This window comes from Glycine soja, chromosome 1 (genome assembly GCF_004193775.1).
Source record: "Glycine soja cultivar W05 chromosome 1, ASM419377v2, whole genome shotgun sequence".
NCBI lineage: Eukaryota > Viridiplantae > Streptophyta > Magnoliopsida > Fabales > Fabaceae > Glycine > Glycine soja.
This window is the reverse complement of record NC_041002.1, coordinates 6,067,276-6,081,187: the sequence shown is the minus strand read 5'-3', so window position 1 is coordinate 6,081,187 and position 13,912 is coordinate 6,067,276.

The window sequence follows — 13,912 nt, the reverse complement described above, 5'->3', positions numbered from 1 at the left end:
AGTGTGTAGTATGGATATTGGTGTGAGGTAGAAAATTGCTATGCAAGGGGTGTTTGGGCTGTTTTGGGGATGTACTGAAAGTCATGCTCTTGCTATTGGTATTGGTGGGGTTTTGGATATTGAAGGGAGGGTTGTTGCTATATTTTTAAGCCCTTTGGTTGTTGTTGTTGCATCTTACAATGTGCATAGATATTGCTTGCATATGCCTTTTTCCCATCATGGTTTTCATTCACTGCTTGCACTTGTTTTTTATGAATATGCTGAATTTTTTTTCTAATTTATAGGACAAGATGACACAAGACATTAAAAAATGTCATGTGTTAAAGGGACAAATTGACAACTTCTGAAGAGAATGTCAAGACATTAAAAAATGTCATGCTTGCATACATCCAAATGAAGGAAGGGCATATTCCTTTTGAGTTGGGTGCTATGTTTGGTCATAACACTAGTAATGTAGTTGTAAGTACTTCTCTTATTCTTGTGTTAAATTTAATATATTATTAACATTTGACATGATATAATTTTTATTTCATAGGATAAAGGAAGTGGACAAAGATGGACCAACACCAAGAGGAGGATCATCATTAGATAGTAATTTCTATGCAACTTGACATATGTTGCTTAATTACTTTTGATATATACTTTTTTGGGTATAATATATGTTTTAAACTTTCAATGGTTTGACTAATTAGATTTCCCTACTTGAACACATTATTCATGCACAACGTTTCAACTTGGAGTTTGTTATTACACTGAAGTTTTATGCAAGTTGAAATTATGTTTGATATTTTTAATTGCAATTCAAATTCTATCAAATATGTAATTGACTTATTGGTGCAAAGTATAATTATAGAATAGAATGAATCATTTTGAAGATTGTGATGTGAATAAGGATAAATAATAAAGAAAAATTATACAACAAGATAATATTAATAATTACAATAATTATGATAGTATTAAAAATGGAGAGAATAGAAATTTAATACATTATCTTAATTTTTATGCTTAATCAAATAGGAATGAAAATAATTATAGAACTAATGGAAGTGATTAAAACTAGAGAAAGATTAATATGAGTTTTTTTATTAAAAAAATACAGTTTTGGCAAAAAAATGCAAAATTTCACTTTGTGACGGTTTTTCAACCGCCAAACAAAGAAGAAAATAAATAAAAAAAAGCAAAAAATGAACTTTATGGTAGTTTTTAACCGCCACAAATTTTTTGGTGGATTTACTAGCATTCATCTAAAAATTGTCACAAGTTTTTTCTGACGTCGTTAGTCCTAACCGTCAGAAATGTCTTTTGTGGCGTTTTTTAGCCGTCATAAATGATTTTTTTAACCGTCACAAATTATCGATTTTTTTGTACCGTACATATAGTATTGCCTTTCTCTCATATTGTTTAACAGTTTAGTTGAAATAATTTGTTCCATTTTAATTGTCATTTAAATTATTAATGAAGCAATAAATGTTTTTTTCCTATTATATCGCTAAACATTTATTTTGAAGTGAAGAAATAAAAGAGAAAGATAAATAAAATGAAATAAAATTAATATAAGATTCAGAAATTGTATAATAATTGTTATAAAATCTAAAATATTAATTAGATTTCTTAATTTATGTATCAAAACCTTTTATGAGTATTTACGAAGCTCTCTCTCTCTCTCTCTCTCTCTCTCTCTCTCTCTCTCTCTCTCTCTCTCTCTCTCTCTATATATATATATATATATATATATATATATATATATATATATATATATATATATATATATATATATATATGTCCAATAAGGTCAATTTCATTAGATTGGTGACTAATCATAGTATGGGCATCGATTACCATATGATATCACTCATGTCTTGGGCAGCCTCAACTTATTACAAATGATTCTCACTGCTAAAAATATGTCTTTTAAAGATGATTCTGGAAGACTTTTAAATACGGTTTAAAATCATCTTCGAAGCTAGTATCATGAAAAGTTCATTCTTTCCACGATGATTTTGTGAGTGTCTTCGTAGGGTCTTAGAATTAGTTTTTTAAAAAAACACAAAAAAATGATTCGAAGATGATTTTCAGACAAAAACCATCTTAGAAGGATACATTTTCTAAGACGATTTGGTCTCGAAACCGTCTTAAAATGTTTTTTAAAATAAAAAATAAAAATTAAGAATTCTCAAACCGTTTTTCCAAAAACCATTTTAGTTTCTAAGACAGTTTTTGGAAAAACTATCTTAGAATTTTTTCAAAAAAAATTGAAAAAATTAAGGATTCTGTTTCAGAAAATCGTCTTAAAATGTCTTTTTTTTAATAAATTATTTTTAAAAAAATAATAAATTTGAGTATAATACAATGCTATTTCAATTTCATATATTCTTATGGTCATTCATTTCACATTACTAAGTTTCATAAATGCTAAAATAATAATAATATAACTATTAAGAAAAACATATTGCACTAATAATGGAAGCACATTTTGACGTATAGCAAAAAGAATGAGAAAGTTATGAAATATTTACTTTGAAAAATATTTTTTTCTTTTTATTTTCTATTTTGACTGTCACATTAAATCTATTCCCTGTTTTAAAGATTAATTTATCTCATAAACACTAACAACAATTTTTTTATATTCTCTTTTTGTTATACAAATCTTTGTAAATAAAAAATAAATTGAAAAAAGTGAAAAATTCATAATTAACAAGAAAAATAAAAACATAAAATTTTTTCTCAAAATAAACGACCTTTAAATAGCAACATCTTTAAGTAGGAATATTACCTCTGAATAAGCATTGTCATGAAGTGAAAAAATACAATAAACAATGATAGATGACATTAAAGGCCAATTTCGGAAGACACTTTCATGGCTAATTGACCTCAAGGAGTTATATTTATAAACTTATTACCTAATAGGGTCTGTTTCAAAACTTATTCGCGATGGGTCCCTTTTTAAGCATTTCGCCGTCCGAACTAGCGAAACAATGTGAACAGTGGTGTTTCGTCATTGTGGCTGGCGAAATAGGGATATGATGGGGTGTTTCGCCAGTGTGGCTGACGAAATAGGGATAGGGGTTGGGTTTCGCCATTGTGGCTGGCTAAACCATGGCAGTAGGAATGGAAAACACAATTTTTGTTAATCCATTTGACATGAAAGGCACGTGGGCGTGATGGGAAAAAAAACTAAAAAATGACATAAAACAACAAAAAAGCAAAAATTGAGTGAACAATATTCTTACGTGAATATAACATTTAGTGTAAACTTTTACCAATAATAAAATATGAATTTATTTATTTTTCTCTAAAAGAAACTTATCTTTTTTAAAAAAACTGTAAATTTTATATTTTTTAGTTTAGCTAATGTCACAATCTAAAAGTTAAGAATAAAATTTAATAAAAAGTAAAAAAGTTTGAAAAATTCATTATAAAATAAAAAAAGTTAAAGATAAAAAGTGAAATTATTTTGAATTTTTATCTTAACTTTTTTATTTTATAATGATTTTTTCACTTAACTTTTTTACTTTTTATTAAATTTTATTCATAACTTTTAGAGTGTGACATTAGTTAAACTAAAAAAGATAAAATTTACAGTTTTTTTTAAAAAAAGATAAGATACATTAAATTAATTTATTGAAAATAAAATTCATAAAAAATAAACTTCTTTTAGAGAAAAATAAATAAATTCATATTTTATTATTTGTAAAAGTTTACACTAGATGTTGTATTCACATGAGAATGTTGTCCACGCAATTTCTGCTTTTTTGTTGTTTTATTCCATTTTTGAGTTTCCTTTCCCATCATGCCCACGTGCCTTTCATGCCAAATGGATTAATAAAAATTGCGCTTTCCTTTATTGGTTTCGCCAGCTACAATGGCAAAACCCAACCCCTACCCCTATTTCGCTAGCCACAATGGTGAAACACCCCCATCGTACCCCTATTTCGCCAGCCACAATGAAGAAACACCACTGTTCATGTTGTTTCGCCAATTCGGATGGCAAAATACTTATAAAAAGGGATCCCCTAGTGAATAAGTTTTGAAACAGACCCTATTAGGTAATAAGTTTATAAATATAACCCTTTGAGGTCAATTAGCCACACTTTCATTGTTTTGGACCACCTTGTCTTTGTCGGGCCCTCTATTTCTGATTTTAAAAGCTTTAGTATTGTGGTTATGATTTGTCTCTGGTGTTGACACATTTTAAAACAATTTTGTAGACAAGAGAAGCAAAAAGAATGAACCAAAGTAAATAAAGTAAAGAAATAAAGACCTATATGAAAATATAAAGTCTAGACTAAAAACCTAATGGGCTTAAATAAGATATATGAAAATATAAAGTCTATAACATAATATTAACAAGAAACATAAATAAACAGTCAATAACATTTATGATATATTTTGACGTGCAAAAAATACTAATAATAATAACATTAATTAAAGGAACACAACATTTTTACAATCAAAATTTAGAGATGAAAGATTCATGATAATTATACCGAGTGATTTGGCACCAGACTATACAAATGATTTTGGCAAAGAGTCTTGTAATGTTGTAATCATTGGTTCAAGCAAAGTAATCTAGCAATAGCACCCATTTACGTAGTTAGTGAGCCACGCCTTAATTTTATAATATCAATGAATATAGACATATGCAAACTATAAGCATCCAATATGTATGTGTGCCAATCTATAAATAAGGTTTGTACCATTAAAGGCAGTAAGAGGAATGCTTACTTGAGTACCACAATAGAAACTAGGCTTCGCAGAGGGTAGAAATGGCTGGACAAATGGCTTTTGAACAAGAACAACCCTTGATGATCTGATAAAACGTTGAGTAGTATTGCAGAGAATGAAATTTGGCAAAAAATCACTTTGCATCTCAGACCAAATCTAGCATACATGAAGAAATAGATCAATGAAATTGCAGGAAACAGATCAAGTCATGAAATTATTCTTACCATTCAAATAGTGGTTTCAAACTTTCAATATGAGGATTCAATATTAAAAAAATAACAAGGAGACATCTAAATTAAAGTACATCTTTAGAGTTCAAAGGGACAAAACTGTGAGGCTAGTCGACTAGAAAATGATACAAGGGAATGTTCTCTTGCATCTCATTCAACATGAGACTAAAAGAGTCTACAGAAAGATCTCTAGCAATTCATGTGAATGTTTTAAGACATCTAAAAACTTCTCTAATTCCTGAAATAAGAAGATCAACACAGCATATAAAAAATATCAAGGAGGAAATGAAACTTACAACAATAAACCTCAAAGCATATAACTAACATTACACTTCTAGGATAGAAAAGCTCCTTTTTTATTTCTTATAATGCATAACAGTTATACTTATACAAGAGACCGACATAATTATAGATTCGACAGTATGCTAAATTCACCTATTCATGATAACACTATCCCGAGGCAAAATATTTAAATAAAAAGGAGTAAAGATAGTTCTGAACCAAAGCAAAACCCTAATTGAATTGATATAAAAACATCAAACGGCCAGCCCTGAACAATCCAGATTAGTGATGTAGAGAGATAAAAGAAAATAGCAGATTTACATGAACCGTCTTTGCATGTTTGTCAGGTATTTGATGTGTTTCAGCCTTTCAGGTACAGCTACGCAGAGAGAAACAAGCAAGCTAGCTAGCACACACTTAAGGGAATCCTATCCCCTCCCCATAAAGGTTCTCTATCTGATTAGTATTTGTTGTACTATAAATGCCCTATTATAGCTAGCACTAGAAACTTAGAAAGTAAATTTAAATTCATAAAATAATCAACAAAACAAATAATAAGTTAGCATTACCATGTTTGCTTTTCAGTTATTTTTGAATCATCATAACCTTCGTATGATGAGGACTTGCTTTCATTCTCAGTAGCATATACCATAAGTCCAAATTGCCAATATCCAAAGGCTGTAGGCTGAAACCATGCACACATGTAAGCACAAATCCATGTCCATGCACATGACTTAAACTAGCTAAAAAACATCAAAACCAAAACCAAAAAGAGATGAAAGGTGTGATCAAGGCCTGCTGGATGATATATTTAAGATATGAACACGGTCAAAGCTTCCCGGAGATAATCACTAGAATTGAAATCTAAAAAATAACAAATTATTAATACTTAATTTTAAACATAAAGAATTAAGTATTATTTTAATAATACCCAAATTATTTCCGCATTATTCAGTATCATAACTTACCTTATATTCTTCTATCTTAAGACCAGTAGCTGGAAAAAAATCAGCCCGTAAATCATTAGCTATTAACGGTGCACTGTTCCTTGTTCTTTCATAACTAGCATTCACAGTATCCTTATTCTTCAAAGCATAAATAAGTTTAATCACAAAATATTTTGAATAATAAAATAAATTTTATAATAGAGCGTACACGGGACAACTGCTGGATCATCTAATGTTCATGTCCTCCATTGGGAGCAATGCTCAGCTGATATTCAGTTGGCATAAACTAGATGTTGAGAACTTCAAGTTTATGAGTCTTGAATGCCAGAGGGAACTATCTTGGGATATAACAATTAGAGAACACTCATTTCCTTTTATTACTTAATCCAAATCATAAATGCAAGTGACTACAGCTAAATCCTAAGATACATTTTGTATGCAATCAAAACTTGCTACTTCACATGCTGCCAAATGTCAACCATAAAACATGGTAATAGTGCAATGGTTCCAGCTGATCACAAATGCAAAGAACAAGTACAAGAGGAAACCTAATCACATTATAATGTTCAACAAATTCAAAAATTATAATTCAAACTAAATCAAGTACCAGCAAATGATCCTACATGATAGTCAAGCAATTTGAATTGCCAATGCAAAACCATAGACACAAAAAATATTCCAAACAAGACTAACTTAGCATAGTTTCTAGTACTAAACAGAAACAAAAAAAGAAATCAGAGTTCTCTTGCATACCAGTGCCTCCACCTGTTTGAGCTGGTTAAGAGAAGTTATTTGAATAATTATTTGGGTGGTTAGCTTAGATAGGAGAGTAGAAGATGATTCATTATGTTTCATGATATGAGAACAAAGTATAACTATCAAATGGGGAAAAAAGCACCTTACATGTATACCTAACTCCTTCATAATCAAAATCTGTAGCAGCCTTCACCTGGTCAGTTGGTAATGGAGGCTGATACCTAATTATATGCAATATGTTACCTTTTACAGTTAACATGTACTATGATTAATGTTATCTATAGTGCAGCTATGTGTTTGGTAACATTTCCACAGTTATGCATGTGTCTCTCTTATGCATATGGTGTGTCAGTTTCTGCATTGAGTATTGTATTTTCGGTGTGATTGAGAGGCCAGTGTATTGTGTATTGAGAGAAGTTACTCTCTGTGAGGGGACCTTATCCTGTGTTCTTCTTTTGCTGTCTGGTATCTATTGAAACTTTTTTTTTGGTAATTTGGGTTAATTCAGAAAAACTATAAATAACACTACCTAGTTAGCAGTAATAAAAGGATGCTATTGTTTCTTTTTGGGAGTAAAATAGAAAAGGCATGTCAAAATAGAAATGCAAAGATTGCTCCATTTCTTACTGTGTTGATTGTTGTTAACCAAGCTGAGGCAAAGAGCTTGCTGGAAAGACAAAAGTTGCTGCCATTGCAAATAGGACCACATAATTGTGAGAAAATTACTTAAAAAACAAGTGTCAAATTATATCACATTACCATTTTAGAGAATAAAATAATACAACATCGTCCTCATTAGATCACATTTTAGAAAAACTAATTTTTCAATGCACAAAAAATAAAAAACACTTTGATCATGGAATGTCAAAGTCAATTTTTCCCAAAAGTTTAGCTGGGAGGCCATTATCCAACCACTTTATCTATGCAACACTCATTTCAGTTAGATCTGATGCTTGTTATTAGAATTTATCACAGAAGAAACAAAAAAGAAAATAGCTGTGGAAAATTATGGTAGGAAAACCTACTCCACTTCAATTTCAATGTCTATCTCTTTCTCCCTCACTCCTCTTCTCTAAACTCAACCATGGCTTTTTCTCCACTTCGCTCACCACTTCATTTCCCCGAGCGTCCACTTTTCACTTCCATTCGCCCCATTCCAAACCAAACATTCATCTCCAACAACCCTCACCGAACACCACGAACCACACTCTCACTCGCTCCCATCACCCTCACTCCATCACTCACCTTCGCCTCAAGGTCCACACCCACACCCTCACCCTCCTCGAACGACAACATTGTCTCTAAAGACCTCATTCACGCATTATTCTGCTTCGTCGTTGGTTTCTCCGCACTCGCTGCATTCCACGCTCCTCCTCCTGCATTTGCAATTGCAGCTCCATGGACTTATTGGGCAAAGAGAGGCACCGTGGAGAAAGAGAGAGCCAAGAGTCACCGATACTCAGACTACACCGATAGGCTGCTTGAGACGATGTCGTTTCTGTTGAAAACCATTGACGAGGTTCAGAACGGGAATGGCGACGTGAGCGAGGCGGAGGCAACGCTGGAGGCTGTGAAATCGAAGAAGGAAGGGCTGCGGAAAGAGACTAATGGGAGGCTCTACCGACACTGTGGAAACGGTCCGGGGAGATTGTCGACGAGATATTGAATGTGATGTCAGAGTACAATAAATTGAAGGCGAATGTGGCGGCGAAGGAGAAGCAGAATGCGCTCTTAACCCTAATTGACATTTCAATTTGATGACTCTCCCTTTGCCATCTTTGAAGATTTTTAAGAAGGATGGAGGAGAATAATTTCATGGACGGTTTTAACAAAATCATCTTTTCAACACTACAATTTTTATAAAATCGTTGTCATAAATTTTTTGTTATTTAGCACATGATATTCAAAAACAATTTTCAAAAACTATCTTAAAATGTGTCTTAAAAAATTATTTTTTTAATAGTGTCTTTTCTCAAATTACAATGTTTGATTTGTTATAAGAGTGACATTATAAAATCGTTGTCATAAATTTTTTGTTATTTACCACATGATATTCTAAAACAATTTTTAAAAACTACCTTAAAATGTGTGTCTTAAAAAATTGTTTTTTTAATAGTGTCTTTTCTCAGATTACAATGTTTGATTTGCTGTAAGAGTGACATTGTCCTGTGTCATCATTGCTCTTGCATACCTTTTTGTCAATGGATTGAACTACCTTGAGATGGCACTTGCAAGCATCATGGTTAAACTATAAAAAGGGTCTAACAACTTAATAGGCCAATCAACCTCCATGGTAGAAGTGACAATCAATGATTATTTTGCACTTTTCCATGACACTGCTCCTCCAGCCAAAAGGAAGATGTACCCAAATGTAGACTTCCTTGAGTCCACGCATTTAGCATAATCTGAATCTGAGTAGCCAATCACTTCAAAGTGATCTGACCTCCTTTATGTGAGCATGTAATCCTTTGTGCCTTGTAAGTACCTAAGAACTTTCTTTGTAGCTTTCCAGTGATCTATTCTAGGATTGCTTTGATATCGGCCCAACATTCATATGGCAAAGCTAATATTCGTCGTGTACATGTTTAAGTATACATCAAGCTCCCAACAACTAATGCATAAGGGATATGTTTCATTTCCTTTCGTTCTAATTCATTTCTGGGACATTGCATTTGACTAAACTTGTCCCCTTTTTGTATTGGAATAATCCTGTAAAGTATTTTTCAATTCTGAATATCTCTAAAACTTTATTGATATATCCTTTCTGAAACAATCCCAACAATTCTTGTGATCTATCACGAAATATTTCTATTCCTATCACATAAGATGTCTCACCTATATCTTTTATTTCAAAGTTATTAGAGAGATACTTCTTTACATCATGTAGCATAGCAATATCATTAGTAGCAAGCAAAATATCATCAACATATAAGACTAAAATTACAAATTTGTTCCCGCTGCCCTTCATGTAGGTACACCGATCAACAGTGTTCTCTACATAACCATACAACGTAATAGTATCATTAAACTTAAGATACCATATCTGAAATCCTGTTTTAGTCCATATATTGATTTCTTTAATTTACACACCATATTTTCCTTTCCAATAGAAACAAACCCTTCAGGTTGGTTCATATAAACCTCTTATTCTAGGTCACCATTTAAAAAGGTAGTTTTTACATCCATTTGGTGAATCTCTAAATCATAATGAGCCACCAAAGCCAACACATTACTCAAAGAGTCCTTCTTAGAAACTGGAGAAAAGATTTCTTTGTAGTGAATGCCATCTTTTTGAGTGAAATCTTTGCGACGAGTCTTGCTTTATACCTTTCAATATTTCCTTTTAAGTCATGTTTGGTCTTAAAGACCCATTTACAACCAACTCATTTAGAACCTTCAGGCAATTCAACTAGATTCCATACTTTATTGTCATCCATTGATTTCAACTCTTCTTTCATCTCATTGAGCCACTTTTTAGAATAGTCACTTTCCATGGCTTGTCTAAATGAGACTGAATCTTCATCAATGCTCAATTCACATTCATGCTCAAGTGAATACACAACATAATCGCTTGAAATAGCTGACATCTTTTGCCTTTTAGACCTCTTTAGTGCTATTTCTTGCGCCTCTTTGTTCACTCATTGGCAAGTGCACTAATTCGTCCGAGTAGTAATTAAAATGGTAAGACTGAGTATCATATCCATAAGAAATTTCTTGTACATCAATGACACATATTCAGTTTGTAAACAATTTATAGTTGGAGTAATGTGAAATTCAGCAATTCATTCATGTCATAAAGTAAACTATAACAATTTTCTAAATTAAGAATGAATACTATAAATAAATGATGAGTTTAGTGAACGAAACAAATACCAAGTTGAATATGTCGGGGAGTATTCTACTGAACCCTCTCTTGACGTGATTATAAAAGTTTTTCTCTATTTAATATTATCCTAATGTTACTTGCACCTATAAATTTACTCTAACTGCAATTCCTCACATGAAAGAGCCTAACCCTCCTAGTTTCATCCTTGATTCCTCAACGAATTCAGTCTAAGCGGGTCGCATGACAAATTAGATGCAAACTGTACTAAATTACTTCACACTATTCCTAGAAATGAAGAATTTTAGCTGTTGTACCAAGTTATAAGGATTGATAGCTTTTTCCAACACTTAAATCCTAACAAAACATATAAATGGATGATCAGGCCACAAATATGAAAATAACCACAGATAGAAGCAAAGACACTAGCAATAATATTAAATAGATAGTTAGAATTTTTACATTAAGAGTCCTCAGTGGAAAACTCCCCAACAATGGAGTGTTTAGCCTTCCATTAACATAAAGAGCTCAACTACAATGGAAATACAAGGAGGAAATGGAGTACTCAAGCAAAAATGGGAGGAAAGCAGGTAGCTTGTCTTCTTTCAGCCTTAGCACTTTGTTTTTCGTCACTCACTCTGCATGTGTCATTTCCTCTCCCCCTTTCTTCCTACTTTAAAGACTTTTGGGCTTCTCAATTTACGAATGTGCGCTCAGCGAGCAATATCTCATTGAGTGAGAGTTAGTGACTGGGCACTGAGCGAACGTGGACGTGCTAAGCGCGAGAAGCGACAAAAGCTTCACTAGGCGAGCTATTTGCGCGATGCTCTCTGACTTTGTATTCTCTAGGGTTCTTCATCGCACTGGGCGAGTTGCCTTGGTGTTGAGTGGATTCCCCCCACTTAGTGAACATTGCGCGCTGAGCGCAACCTTTCAAGATGCACTTCCAATCTTCCTTGCTTAAAACCTAAAAAATTCAATTGAAAACACTATTAATCATCAAGGTGAAGCCTCCACTATATAAAACTCACAAGAAATCAGTTATTTAACAAATCTCACACAAGAAACCATAAAATTGGAGGCACATTGCTACTTTTCATCTACTTTTTGATGCATTTTGTGCTCTTGAATAGAAATTATCACTCTTCTATCACTTGTTCATTTGTGACTTGCACATTGTCTTTTGGTTCATTACCTATGTGTTCATCTTGTGGGTTATTAACGTTATTACGTTGCCTATGGGTGTTGTTTGACTGTAATACAACCAAAGGAAAAACATTTTCATGAGAAACTATAGGTGAAGAAGATTCACCATGAGTCTCTACAATATCCACCTTTTGTGATTTCTCACTCCCATTGAATTGACCATTCTCAATGAACCTAGCATTACCAGACTCAACTATTCTTGTGCTATGGTTAGGACAATAGAATCTATAATCTTTAGACTTTTCAGGATACCCAATGAAGAAACCACTAATGGTTCTTGCACCAAACTTCTTTTCATGTGGATTATACACCTTTACTTCTGCTAGACAACCCCAAACATGGAGATGCCTTAAACTAGGTTTCCTTCCTGTCCATAGTTCATAAGGGGTCTTAGGAACTACCTTACTACGAACCCTATTATGTAGATACACAATGGTCTTTAATGCATGCATCCACAAAGATAAAGGTATAGTACTATAACTCAGCATAGACCTAACCATATCCATTAGAGTACGATTCCACCTTTCAGCCACACCATTTTGTTGTAGTGTGCTAGGCATAGTATATTGTGCACATATGCATATACTTTCAAGGAACTATGCAAATGGACCTAGACATTGTCCACTTTCATTAAATTTGCCATAAAATTCACCACCTCTATCAAACGTTACAACTTTCACTTTTCTATCTAACTGTCTTTCCACCTCATCAATGAATACCATTAAGACATCCACTGATTGAGACCTTTCATGCAGAAGATATAAATAACAATAACATGAAAAGTCATCAATAAAGGCAATGAAATACTTTTCACCACCCCAAGATGGAACGTCAAAAGGTCCACAAATATCAGTGTGTATCAATTCTAAAAGTTCATTACTTCTTATAGCATAATCCTTTGATATTTGTTTAGTTTGTTTTCCTTCAATACAATCTAAACATATATCCCAATCACTAAAATCCAATTGAGGTAAAATTTCATTTTTTTCATTAACCTCATTGCCCTTTCTTTAGAAATATGACCTAATCTTTCATGCCACAAATAAGTAGAACTATCATTATGCACATTACACTTGCTACTAACATCACATTCAACATTAAACAAGAATTCTTTAAACTTTATATCAAGATTGAAATAATACAAGCCATCTACTAAAGTACCAGGTCCATTATAGTACATATTCTTAAACATAGAAAATGCTTTGTTTTCAATCTTGAAACTAAATCCTAATCGGTCCAACTTTGCTACATATACTAAATTTCTAGCACATCCAGGTACATAGAGACATCCTTCCAAATCTACATGACACCCAATGTCCAAGATTAATTTGTATGTTCCAATGGCCTCTATTCTTGCCTTCATTTTGTTTCCCATGTAGAGAAACTTTTCAGTTCCTTTTATCGTTTGGATTGAAAGGAATCCCTGCATAATATGTGACACATGAGTAGTTGCTCTAAAATCAAGCCACTAGGCACCTCAACAAGATTTGATTCAAAATTTACAGATATGTAAAATATACCTTCCTTTTCAAACTGTTTCTTTCTTTTCGAGAAGTCCTTCTTGAAGTGACCACTCTCTCTATAAAAGTAGCACTTCTTTTCCTTACAGACTCCTCCATCTTTAACCTTTAAGTTGAATTTTCCTTTGCCCTTCTTACTTGGCTTGCTCTTGCTAGTACTGGCTCTATCATGAGCCATGAGATGAATTGAGTTGTCCTTCATTTTCTTTAATCTCCATTCCTCTTGAATTAACATGGCCTTAATTTCTTGAAAATTCCATTTTTCCTTAAGAATGTAATAGTTCACTTGAAATTGGCCAAATTCAGCAGGAAGAGAGTTCAAAATAAATTGTACTAGAAAGGACTCACATACTTTCATCCTTATGGCATTCAACTTTGCTGCTAGATTATCCATTTCTGTCACATGATCATGAATTGGTTGAG